Genomic DNA, 12,749 nt, shown 5'->3' with positions numbered 1-12,749 from the left:
AGCCGAAAAGAGAAGTGTATTTGGTGCGGGTTGGAAGGCGCTATATTTGAAGACGGTAAGTAAAATTGTTATTTTTCATGACTCCATTTCATATTTCTACTAATATGTTTCATAACGTTATATTTGTTTGTACTAATATGTTTCATTTTGATATGTAAAATAGAAAAAAGAAATGCCTTCAATTGGCACAAACATTGTCCTAAAACTCTATCAATATCATTATTGTAGAAATCTATTTAGTTTCTTTTGGTTGTTTCTTTGGTTGTTATGAACAAGTTTCCTTTGGTGTAGAAGACTATTTAGTTTCCTTTGGTTGTTATGAACAAGTTTACTTTGGTGTATAAGACTATCAATATTAGAATGAAATTGTCCTTTGGTTGTATTAGCTAAAATGAATTTTATTTACGAATCTTTATGTTTGAGTGAATGCACAAATTTGGCTTAGTATTAGCTAAAATGAATAAATAAGTCTAAAAATTGGATTTATGCTGCTAGTTTTAAAGTGAAATGCAAAATAAAATAAAAGTGGTACTCATGAACATTTACATCCAGGTTGGGGGTATGCACAACCTAGACGTAAGACTGACAACAACGACTTTGGGGAGTTTTCCAGGTTTACGTCTAAGTTTGGGGTTCGGAAAACCCATACGTAAACCTGACAGAAACTATTTCTCAGAGTTTCTTCCAGGTTTCCTTTCTCTCCAACCTAGACATAACCATCATAATAGCATTCTTTGCTTAGCTCTTATGATTACTTTTAGGTTCGTGTTCTCTAAAACCTATACGTAAGTCGTTTTTAAAGTGAGTTTTGTTGTTTTTTTGTACCTATTTGGTTTGAAAATAGAGCCGTTGGGAACTTGTACTACCTGATTTTTGAAAAATAGAGTCATTACATATCTTAGTTTTATATATAAGTTGAACATACATGCCCAACCATCTTATTTTTTCTTATTTATACATTACATCTTCAACATCAACCATCTCCACCTAAACTCTTACTCTAGTATAGAAAGAAATACACTAGATTATGGTTGAATCTGGTTTTACGTTGGATGAAGATTTATGTCTTTGCCGCAACTATGTACTATGCTATCCAAAAAGAGTAGAAGAACGACGTCAAGATGGTCTTGTGACTACAAGTTTTTGGATAACCATTTATGAAAACTTTTGCTCTGAAACAGGTAGCCCTTATAAACGTGATGGAATTAAGTTGTATTGTCGGTACAGAAAGATAAGTGATCAAGTTAAAGAATTTATGGAATTAGTTCGTATTATTGGTCAAATACGACTTACAGGTGAAACTGATTCTGAAGTTTTAGAGTGTGTTATTCAAGAATGGAGAAGGTGGAAAAGGTCAAATTTCCAATGCTCACCCCATTTCAACATCTTGAAGGACTTCTATCGCACTCGTAGACCCGATTATTAGTTCTTTTGTAATGAAATTTTGATATAATGTAATGTGGTTTAATGGATTATAATTACTATGTAATGTCATGTTGTTTAATAGGTTGTAATTTCTATGTAATGTCATGTGGTTAATGTGCTTTTAAGATCAATATTGCAAAATATGTAGTTACTGCTAGATTATTTGGGACACGAACCTAGCCGTAAGTATTCTTGTGTTCCAAAATTTTATCAAGAAAAAATATAAAACCAAAATACTTCATTCATATTACTAGCAAGTCATTCAAAATACATATAATATTGTCAAATCTAGACAAAATACTTCATTCAAAAATACCAAAGTACATATGACCCTATTATCACTTCTAGAAAAAATCTTTTATTCCTAGTGAGTCATTATAAATATTTTCACCACCCTTCATGAACGTTTAGTCATCCTCATCATCGCTCATCAATGCAAATGAGACATTACTCCTCGACATTTGTAGTGCCTTCCAAAATTCAAAACTTTCCTCGAATCTATTACACCAAGACTTGGACCATTCGTTACAATCGAATAATGGAGGTAATGGGCATCCTTCACTCATTTGGAGTCCGATTAAATGGTTTTCGTACACGTAACCAATCACCAGTCTTCTTGTTTTATCTGATTCTTCGTCAAATGGTATCCTTGTCGGTGCAAATGTGAAACTCAATGCATTTGAGATATAATGGACAACGCAATTGAATGCATTGGGAGTAGTTGTCCGCTTATTGGCATGGACATCCAATACTCACTTGTCAAACATTTATTGCCGAGTAACCGCTTTTACCATGCGACAAACCTTTCGTTTAACACCGTATCGGACTCATCTTTTTCAAATCTCATCATTGGTATGTAATAATCTCGGTGCCCACATAGTTCAATTAAACATTTTTTCCTTACATAGTCAACTTCTTCACAACCCCAATCTTTTGCGTCTTCAAAGCGTCCAAGTTGATCCACGAAGACATGGTAACCACAATTACCATATCCATCTACCTCATCCGTGGCCTTAATATAGTCACGAACAAAGTCGGGGGAAAAAAGAAGGTAATTTTCATAGATGATATAATAATTCCGGGAATATCGACCCTCCTCATCTCTAGGGGGTGGTTTGTAAGTTGCTTTTGGAATATGAACCGTTCCCTTCCTTTCACTTGACGGAAATATTCCAACTGTTTGAGGGTGAAAACAGTTTCTGCTGATTTTGGTAATTTCGAGTGTGTGGGTGAGAAACGAGTCTAAACCTAAACAATGTACTGCAAGGGAGTGCTTTGATTCGAGAGATCAATCTGTACAAATCCGGCCTAAACCAAGAAATGGCCGTTCCAGACTTGCTTCGGTCACAAAGTAAAGGGGAAGGGTTGGTCTAGGGAGGGAAGTGAAGAGAGTGTTGATACCAGAATAGTTGATTCGGGAAGAGTAGTTGTTTGACGACTTGTATCAGAAAGTGGAAAGCTAACAGATGGAAAAGCTAACAAGTTATTTCTGAGTGTTGTATTCTCCTGACCAAAACTTGTCTTTGGTGGAAATAGGTGAGACCTATTTATACAAGTTGCAACGAAACGTACCCTGGTCTCGTAAGAAGTGGAAACGGTTGAGTAAATGGAAGAAAGTGGTAATGGGTAACGCCTGGAATTGATGTTTCCATAATAAAGGAAACGTTTCACCATTACTTCTTGTATTTACTAATCGCCTCACTCTTATGACACTTTCCTGTAACGGGCATAGTGTACGCCGCACGCTGTAAACCTCCAGACCAATACCCTGATGAGCATCCCCCAGTTTGTGACATGTTTTGATGCCTCGAGTGTTTTCATTGAAAACGAGTAGCATGTTGCTACGTGTGGCAAGTTAAGATTGAGAGGCTTGCCGGTTCGGGGGCGACATTCGACGGCCGAGATTTGCATTTCAAGAGGAAGGGTAGGCATTGATTATGGCTACCTTCCACTGGAAGCTAGCGGAGTGGATGCGACATGACTTGCGCATGTTCTGGGCGTGGCCAATTAGGGTTTGGTGTCGTGACCAAGAATTGGAACCGTAGCTAAAAAATTGCCACAAGCCGTTTGGTGGCAACCTTGTACAACTGAGATCTGCATCTCAGGAGGAAGGGTAGCCGTTGATCGTTGCTACCTTTCGTTTGGCAGCTAGCGTCATGGTTGCATGGCCGACATGGCTCGTACATGCTCTTGGCGCGGCCAAATTAGGGTTTTGGCACCGTGGCCAAGAATTGGAATTGGGCCAGAAGTTGCCATGCGTTTGGTGGCGAACTTGTACGGCTGAGATTTGCATCTCAGAAGGAAGGGTAGCCGTCGATTGTTGCAACCCTTCGTTTGGCAGCCAGCGCCATGGAGGCATGACCGGCATGGCTTTGACATGTTTTAGGCGCGGCCAAATTAGGGTTTTGGCATAAACCGTGGAATTTGGCATTGGGACAGAAGTTGCCATGCGTTTGGTGGCGAACTTGTACGGCTGAGATTTGCATCTCAGAAGGAAGGGTAGTCGTTGATTGTTGCAACCCTTCATTTGGCAGCCATCGGCATGGAGGCATGGCATTTGCATGTTTTAGGCGCGACCAAATTAAGGTTTTGGCATAAACCGTGGAATTTGGCATTGGGCCAGAAGTTTCCATGCGTTTGGTGGCGAACTTGTACAACTGATATTTGCATCTCAGAAGGAAGGGTAGCCGTTGATTGTTGCAACCCTTCGTTTGGCAGCCAGCGGCATGGAGGCATGGCCGGCATGGCCTTGGCATGTTCTAGGCGCGACCAAATTAGGGTTTTGGCATAAAACGTGGAATTTGGCATTGGGCCAGAAGTTTCCATGCGTTTGGTGGCAAACTTGAACGGCTGAGATTTGCGTCTCAGAAGGAAGGGTAGCCTTCGATTGTTGCAACTCTTCGTTTGGTAGCCAGTGGAGGCATGGTCGGCATGGCTTTGGCATGTTTTAGGCGCGGCCAAATTAGGGTTTTGGCATAAACCGTGGAATTTAGAATTGGGCCAGAAGTTGTCATGCGTTTGGTGGCGAACTTGTACGCCTAAGATTTGCATCTCAGAAGGAAGGGTAGCCGTCGATTGTTGCAACCCTTTGTTTGGCAGCCAGCGACATGGAGGCATGGTCGGCATGGATTTGGCATGTTTTAGGCGCGGCCAAATTTAGGTTTTGGCATAAACCGTGGAATTTGGCATTGGGCCAGAAGTTGCCATGCGTTTGGTGGTGAACTTGTATGGCTGAGATTTGCATCTTAGAAGGAAGGGTAGCCGTTGATTGTTGCAACCTTTCATTTGGCAGCCAGCAGCATGGAGGCATGGCTTTGACATGGTGGTGCGTCTGGCATGGTGTGCCTTTGGAGCGGAGGTATGGATGGCATGGCTGGCATGCCGTTGGCATGGTGGTGCGCCTGGCATGGTATGTCTTTGGCGCTAAGATGTGGCTGACATGTCGTTGGTACGGTGGTGCGGCTGGCATGGTATGCCTTTGGCGTGGAGATGTGGCTGGCATGGCTGGCATTCCTTTGGCACGGTGGTGCGGCTGGCATGGTATGCACTTGGCTCAGAGATGTGGCTGGCATGGCTGGCATGCAGTTGGCACGGTGGTGCGGTTGGCATGGTATGCCTTTGGAGCGGGGATGTGGCTGACATGTTGTTGGCACGGTGGTGCGCTTGGCATGGCATGTCGTTGGCACGGATATGTGGCTGGCATGCCGTTGGCACGGTGGTGCGTTTGGCATGGTATGCCTTTGGCGCGGAGATATGGCTGGCATGCCGTTGGCACGGTGGTGCGGCTGGCATGCTATGCCTTTGGCGCGGAGATGTGGCTGGCATGGTATGCCTTTGTTGCGGAGATGTGGCTGGCATGGCTGGTATGCCGTTGGCACGGTGGTGTGGCTGGCATCGCATGCCTTTGGCGCGGAGATGTGGCTGGCATGCCGTTGGCACGGTGGTGCGGTTGGCATGGCATGCCTTTAGCGCGGAGATGCGGAAATTAGGGTTTAGCAGGTCCAAAACCTAATTAGAATGTACGGCATGCGCGGTTGGCATGTGTGGAGATGATGGAAGTCAATACTAAGGGTTCTATTATGGAACATATCATGTATAAAAAAAAAGGTACCCTGGTGAATTTTACGTAGACATGTTGAATGGCTCAATAAATGTGCTAATGGAGATATTGGTACTCTCGGCTTCGTTTTCTTATAGAGTGACGTCACGTTAGACTAAGGTTTTACGATTTTAACCCTAAGCTAAAACCAACCATCAATATTAAGTCCCCTGCTTAGCTCGGAACATGGGCATTGTTGCGGGGTAAGCATGAGATGGTGACAAAAAAGGACAAAATCGAAACGAAAAGTCATGAAGGGATGGTCAGGAAGATCCGACTAGCCTTTTTTCGGAGGTAAGGAAAACCTGCGACTCTCGCGTTGGAAGCTTTGCACAAATTTGGCTCGGAGTGGAGCCGCTTGCAGTGCTTGGCGTAAAGTGAGCCACTGGCATTGCTTGGCTTGGAATGGATCCGCTGGTGTCGAATTGGCTTGGAATGAGCCGCTAGCGTTGTATTGGCTTGGAATGGAGCCGCTGGCGTCGGATTGGCTTGGAATGATCCGCTAACGTTGCATTGGCTTGGAATGAGCCACTAGCGTTGTATTGGCTTGAAATGAGCCGCTAGCGCTGGTTTGTCTTAAAACGGAGCTGTTGGCATAGGCTCGGCGTGATATGGAGTCGCTGGCTTGGCTTGGCACGGAATGGGGCCACTGGCGTAGGCTTGGCGTGATATGGAGTCGCTGGCGTAGGATTGGCATGGGCTTTTGTTGGCTCCCGCTCGGTATGTGGACTGTTGGTGCAACCGGCTATGGGTGGAGAAGTTGCGCTGGAAGGACGCAAGCTGTTAGTGCTGGAAAGGATGAAAGCTGCTGGCGCTGGAAGGACGCAAGCTGCTGGCGCTGGAAAGGATGCAAGCTGCTGGCGCTGGAAGGTCTCAAGCTGCTAGCGCTGGAAAGGATGCAAGCTGTTAGCGCTGGAAAGATGCAAGTTTCTGGCGCTGGAAGGACGCAAGATGCTAGCGCTGGAAAGGATGCAAGCTGCTGGCGCTGGAAAGATGCTGGCGCTGGAAAGATGCAAGATGTTGGCGCTGGAAGGACGCAAGCTGTTAGCGCTGGAAAGGATGCAAGTTGCTGGCGCTGGAAGGACTCAAGATGCTAGCGTTGGAAAGGATGCAAGCTGTTGGCGCTGGAAAGATGCAAGCTGCTGGCGCTGGAAGGGATGCAAGCTGCTGGCGCTGGAAGGACGCAATATGCTAGTGCTGGAAAGGATGCAAGTTGTTGGCGCTGGAAAGATGCAAGTTGCTGGCGCTGGAAGGGATGCAAACTGCTGGCACTGGAAGGATGTAGGCTGCCGCTGCTGGAACTTCGGTTATCAAACGTGGTGATGGCGCCTGACAACTTTGTCTAAATTAGGGTTTGGCATGCTGAAACCCTAATTAGCGCCCTTTACTAAAATCGTTGTAGAATTCTCGTACAAACTCGGATTTTGATGTTCCTCCCCTCCATTCTGATCGGAAAAGAATTTCTTATCTCCTTACGCGGGAATATTTAGATTTTGAGCTCGTTTAGAAGGTGAAAAAAACCCGACACTCAGGAAGAATTCAAGAGGGATGTTGCGGGCCCGAGGTAGCATAGTCGCGCCCAGTCATGTATTCCCGTTCATGGAGCAAGAAGGAATCTTTATTTTGTGCAAACTATAGAAACTCTGTCCGCATGAAAAGTGGTATCGACCCTCTTCTGTTTTCTGTTGCCCATCCGGATCCGTGATTTTGTCTGTAGTGTCTCTCAAGTGGATTCCAAAATTTACCAAACTCCATTGCATTCTTGGGACGGATGGCTGAAACATATGCTCGGCAACGATCATGTCAGGGCTAATCTTGGAGATCGTGGTTGCGTTGTCGGTCCATCCTTGACTTTAGGTTGTTCAGTGCTTGGAACTTATGATCGCGATGACAATATGTTGTGGATGCTTGTATGGTCGAAATGTTCCGGAGCCACTGGATGAAATAGGTGAGTTGGGAGGCGTTATGTTGCCGATGTGCTGCTATCAAATCTTTAAGGACTTTATTCCAAGCGACATCCTTCGAACCATCTTCTAAATCTTGGACTATCGTATGGAATGGGATGCGGTGAGCAGTCCCCAGTTATACTTCCGTAAGATCCGATGGCACGACCGAGTATGTGAATGTATCTTTGTGGCGTGTTTCTGGAGTCTTCAATGCACATGTACGGTTTCATGTTGAGAAATTCCTATGGCTTGTAAAACTTCGACAATGATGATGTTGAAATCAGAAATAACCTGGTTAAGGGGAGTGAAAGTGTCCCATGCTGTTAGTTCCCATGTGTAGCCTAATTTCATTGCATCGCCTTGAAAGCATTCCACGAGATTCAATATAAGCTTATTGTACTCTTCTGGATGTGACACTGGATGCTCAGAATATCACATGGATGGAATATTCTCGATAGCGAAGAGGTAGAAATGAGAGAGTTTTGTTGTTTATCGTGTCTCCCTTTGTTTCTTCAAGAAAATGTTTCAGCCGCGTCTCTGGAGTTATCTCATGAATCTTTGATGGTCGTCGTGATGGACTGCGATGAGCAGTCCCTAGTCTCACTTTTCTTTAATTTCTGAAGTTGTTTCCTCTTAAGCAGGCTTGGGATCCACCGCGGCCTCGTAAAGTGTTGCAGGCGTCTTCTAGACAGAGAGATGATGGTACTCTTACGCTATACCCTTGAAGAGTAGATGACCTTGTCGTGGCTATGACCTTTTGGTTGACCGTGTCTTCTGATATTTGACAGTGAAGGGATTCCGTGTAGATCCTCAATCCCCGAGTGTGGTTTACATGTTTCCATCTTTGTAGTGATTGTTTTCATGGTGAAGCTCTGGCTGGTATCACAAGCGGCAACATTTCTTGGCAGCAGATGTGACCAGAAGGCACTACATCGTCGTGGGAACAAAGTAGGTTGGCTGGATGCGTAAGCAGGCAAACCGTCCATGACCATGAGCTTTGACGGGGTGGATCAAAAGGTGGCCATGATAGACGCATTTATGTGTCTATATTCATCTCTATTGTGTATATTGTTAGTACCCATTTTTGTACTTATTTCGGTATTTTATCTCTTTGTAGGTGTTTTTGGAGAAATAAGCTTTTGCGGCGAAATTGGATCGAAAAGTTGTCAAAGGCACCTGGGAGGACATTTGCTATTCGGAATCTCGCTTTGGATAAGGGGTAACCCATTTCTAGGCATGTGCTAAAGGGACACCGGAGCTGGATAGGGGGCGTCTCTTCTTCAAAGTTCAAATAATGAAAATGGCGGGAAAAATGTATACAGCGAGCAGTTTTTAGGGATTGAATTTTGATCGTGTTTAAACGAGATTAAATCGCTGTAATTGATTTAAATGGGCCTTTTAAGGTTTAACAGGATCTTTTTGCGTGTTTCCATCGATTGGAATGGGCTGGATAAGCCGTGGGAAGTGATCAAAAAGAAAACAGGGGAGTGAGATATACGGGTCCTGATGGGATTCTGTTTAGGGGAGTTACGTGGCTAGATATATAGAGAATATACTCTCTATGATTTTGGTACATCCGTGAGGTGTTTGAGAATATAATTACAACAACAGAAGAGGCGTACAAGAGGATTGGTGAAGAAAAACTCTAAAACTTGCTGTCGAAGAAAAAAAAAAGATAAAGCAAAATATTTGGTGAAGATTTGAGGGTCCTGTTGTGTATAAATATATGGATTAGGGTCCCTAGAAGATATCAAGTGATTTGGGGGCCGATAAGAGCACCACAGGAGGCGTAAATCAAACCATCAGAATTTCTCCTGCTGCTGTTCCGCCATTAAAGAACCCTGAAGAACCAGAAAGACTGCCAAGGACAGACTTAAATCCAGAAGCGTCAACGCAGTTAGGAAGTATCGTTCTTCAGCAGCAGCCTTTTATTATCGCTCTTTTCTGGACGCTTTCTGTGAGTCGCAGAATCACTGTTTATAACTTTTAACTCTTTTAATCATACTTTGAGCATCAATTATGTATTTTGAGAACATGATTAATATGAGTAGCTAAACCCCAACACTGGGATGATGGAGGAAGCCCTATTTCACGCATGTGGTAATTCTAATAATTCTTTTATGACTATTTGCATTGATTTTCAATTGATTTATGATTTTTATTAAATGGGTGTGATTTTGTTTGATGGTGTACGCTTGGTCTATATACTTTTGATACATCATGCTTGTGATTTACAGTCATTGCTTTTCAAAAATCTATTTTTGGCAAAGAACAAGAGTCCATATTTTTATTATTTGAACTATAATTGATTGGAATTGTTATTTGAGTCACATGAATGGAATTTGGTGGAATCTTGAGTCTCAGTACCTCTTGATACTGTGATAACCTTTTGTGAATATATTTTCTTTATTTTTTTTTTTATTTTTCAGTCTAAAATCGAGTCTACACAAGTCCGGGTGAACGTCACTCTACTTACCACTTTGAAAATTACAACAGGCCACGACTACGAAAATTGGATGGCTACGATCATGATCCTTGACAGGGGGAGCGGCGGCCACGAGCACGAACCTTGGCATGAATGAGGCGTTGAAGCGGCTTCGGCTCTTGGAGAGGACGTTGAAACTTATGGAGAAAAACGCTGAAGCTTCGGCTTCGGATCCTGGAGCGAACGTTGAAGCGGAGCCGCTGCTGGAGGAAGTTGAAATGGAACGACTTCTGGAGAGAACGTTGAAGCGTAGCCGTTGCTGGATGATGTTGAAGCGGAGCCGCTCCTGGAGGGCGTTGAAGCGGAGCCGCTGCTTGAGGACGTTGAAGCGGAGAGACTTCTGGAGAGAACGCTGAAGCGGTTCCTTATCTTCGATTGACAACATGTGCAATGTAACTGGCCACACCGTCTCCGAGGATGTAATCTCAAGCTGGAAGTTCCATCATGACATGTGCGTAGACTACAAGTTCAATGCTCCCTGGTTTGGTGAGGGTTTTACCGAGATCCAAAAGTTGCAGTCCGAGGCGATCGAAGGCCCTTCCGCGGATGTGATCAAACAACAGGAAGCGAAAATCGAAAGGTTGTCCAAGAAGTTGACGTAGAAACGGGGCAGCTCTCCAAAGCACGAAGGAGGCTTCCTCTAAGAAGAGCAAGCCATTGCTGAATGGCTTCCCTTGAATGTATCTTTGTCTTCTGAATTTCTTTTGCTTAGGTTTTTTTTTTTTTTTTGAAAGGAAAACGAAACACCTAGTTTATGGTTTGGTTTTCTGGATTTTTTGGTTGATAGATAATTGTTACCTATGAGGGTTTTGGATTATTATTGTAAGTAACACAAATATTCCAGGAGATTCATGGAACCGTGAGTGTTGTATGACTGTGGAAAGTATAGGATGAAATTCGAGGATAACATGGATATCGATTTCTATTATCAGTATGGAAACTCGAAGTAATAGATTATGCACTTTGCCTAACAAGACTTACTCGTTTCCAGGGTCTCCCAACGAAACGGATCTTCCGGGCGTAAATCTAAGTTTTATGGGCGGCGTCGTCGTTACTGTGAGAAGTCCCCGGTCATTTCTCGTCGTGTGATAAACTGAACCGTCTATTAACTGAGTCGTCAATCCCTGCGCGGATCATTTTCTTCTACCATCTTGAGATATGGGTTGAAGAATGAAACCGGGAATTAGAAATTGACATTGTAACCGAGAGATTAATCTCCCACTGTGGTCGGCAATTGTTTGAGGGTGAAAACAGTTTCTGCTGATTTTGGTAATTTCGAGTGTGTGGGTGAGAAACGAGTCTTAACCCTAAACAATGTACTGCAAGGGAGTACTTTGATTCGAGAGATCAATCTGTACAAATCCGGCCTAAACCAAGAAATGGCCGTTCCAGATTTGCTTCGGTCACAAAGTGAAGGAGAAGGGTTGGTCTAGGGAGGGAAACCAAGAGAGTGTTGAGAGCAGAATAGTTGACTCGGGAAGAGTAGTTGTTTGACGACTTGTATCAGAAACTGGAAAGCTAACAGATGGGAAAGCTAACAAGTGATTTCTGAGTGTTGCATTCTCCTGACCAAAACTTGTCTTTGGTGGAAATAGGTGAGACCTATTTATACAAGTCGCAACGAAATGTAACCTGGTCTCGTAAGAAGTGGAAACGGTTGAGTAAATGGAAGAAAGAGGTAACGGGTAACGCCTGGAATTAATGTTTCCATAATGAAAGAAACAAAACACCATTACTTATTGTATTTACTAATCGCCTCACTCTTATGACACTTTCCTGTAACGGGCGTAGTGTACGCCGCACGCTGTAAACCGCCAGACCAATACCCTGATGAGCATCCCCCAGTTTGTGACATGTTTTGATGTCTCGAGTGTTTTCGTGGAAAACGAGTAGCATGTTTCTAGGTGTGGAAAGTTAAGATTGAGAGGCTTGCTGGTTCGGTGGCGACCTTCGACGTCCGAGATTTGCATTTCAAGAGGAAGGTAGCCATTGATTATGGCTACCTTCCACTGGCAGCTAGCGGAGTCTGCGGCATGGATTGCGCATTTTTTGGGCGTGGCCAATTAGGGTTTGGTGTCGTGGCCAAGAATTGGCACCGTAGCCAAGAGATTGCCACAAGTCGTTTTGTGGCAAGCTTGTGAGGCTGAGATCTGCATCTCAAGAGGAAGGGTAGCCGTAGATCGTTGCTACCTTTCGTTTGGCAGCCAACGACATGGTTGCATAGCCGGCATGGCTCGTGCATGCTATTGGCGCGGCCAAATTAGGGTTTTGGCACCATGGCTAAGAATTGGAATTGGGCCAAAAGTTTCCATGCGTTTGGTGGCGAACTTGTATGGCTGAGATTTGCATCTCAAAAGGAAGGATAACCGTCCATTGTTGCAACCCTTCATTTGGCAGCCAACGACATGGAGGCATGGCCGGCATGGCTTTGGCATGTTTTAGGCGCGACCAAATTAGGGTTTTGGCATAAACCGTGGAATTTGGCATTGGGCAAGAAGTTGCCATGCGTTTGGTGGCGAACTTGTACGGCTGAGATTTGCATCTCAGAAGGAAGGTAGCCGTTGATTGTTGCAACCCTTCGTTTGGCAGCCAGCGGCATGGAGGCATGGCTTTGGCATGTTTTAGGTGCGGCCAAATTAGGGTTTTGGCATAAACCATGGAATTTGGAATTGGGATAGAAGTTGCCATGCGTTTGGTGGCGAACTTGTACGGCTGAGATTTGCGTCTCAGAAGGAAGGGTAGTCGTCGATTGTTGCAACCCTTTGTTTGGCATCCAGCGGCATGGAGGCATGGC

The sequence above is a fragment of the Papaver somniferum genome, chromosome 11 (assembly GCF_003573695.1).
Source record: "Papaver somniferum cultivar HN1 chromosome 11, ASM357369v1, whole genome shotgun sequence".
NCBI classification, from domain to species: Eukaryota; Viridiplantae; Streptophyta; class Magnoliopsida; order Ranunculales; family Papaveraceae; genus Papaver; species Papaver somniferum.
Note: the sequence above shows the minus strand (reverse complement) of the source record.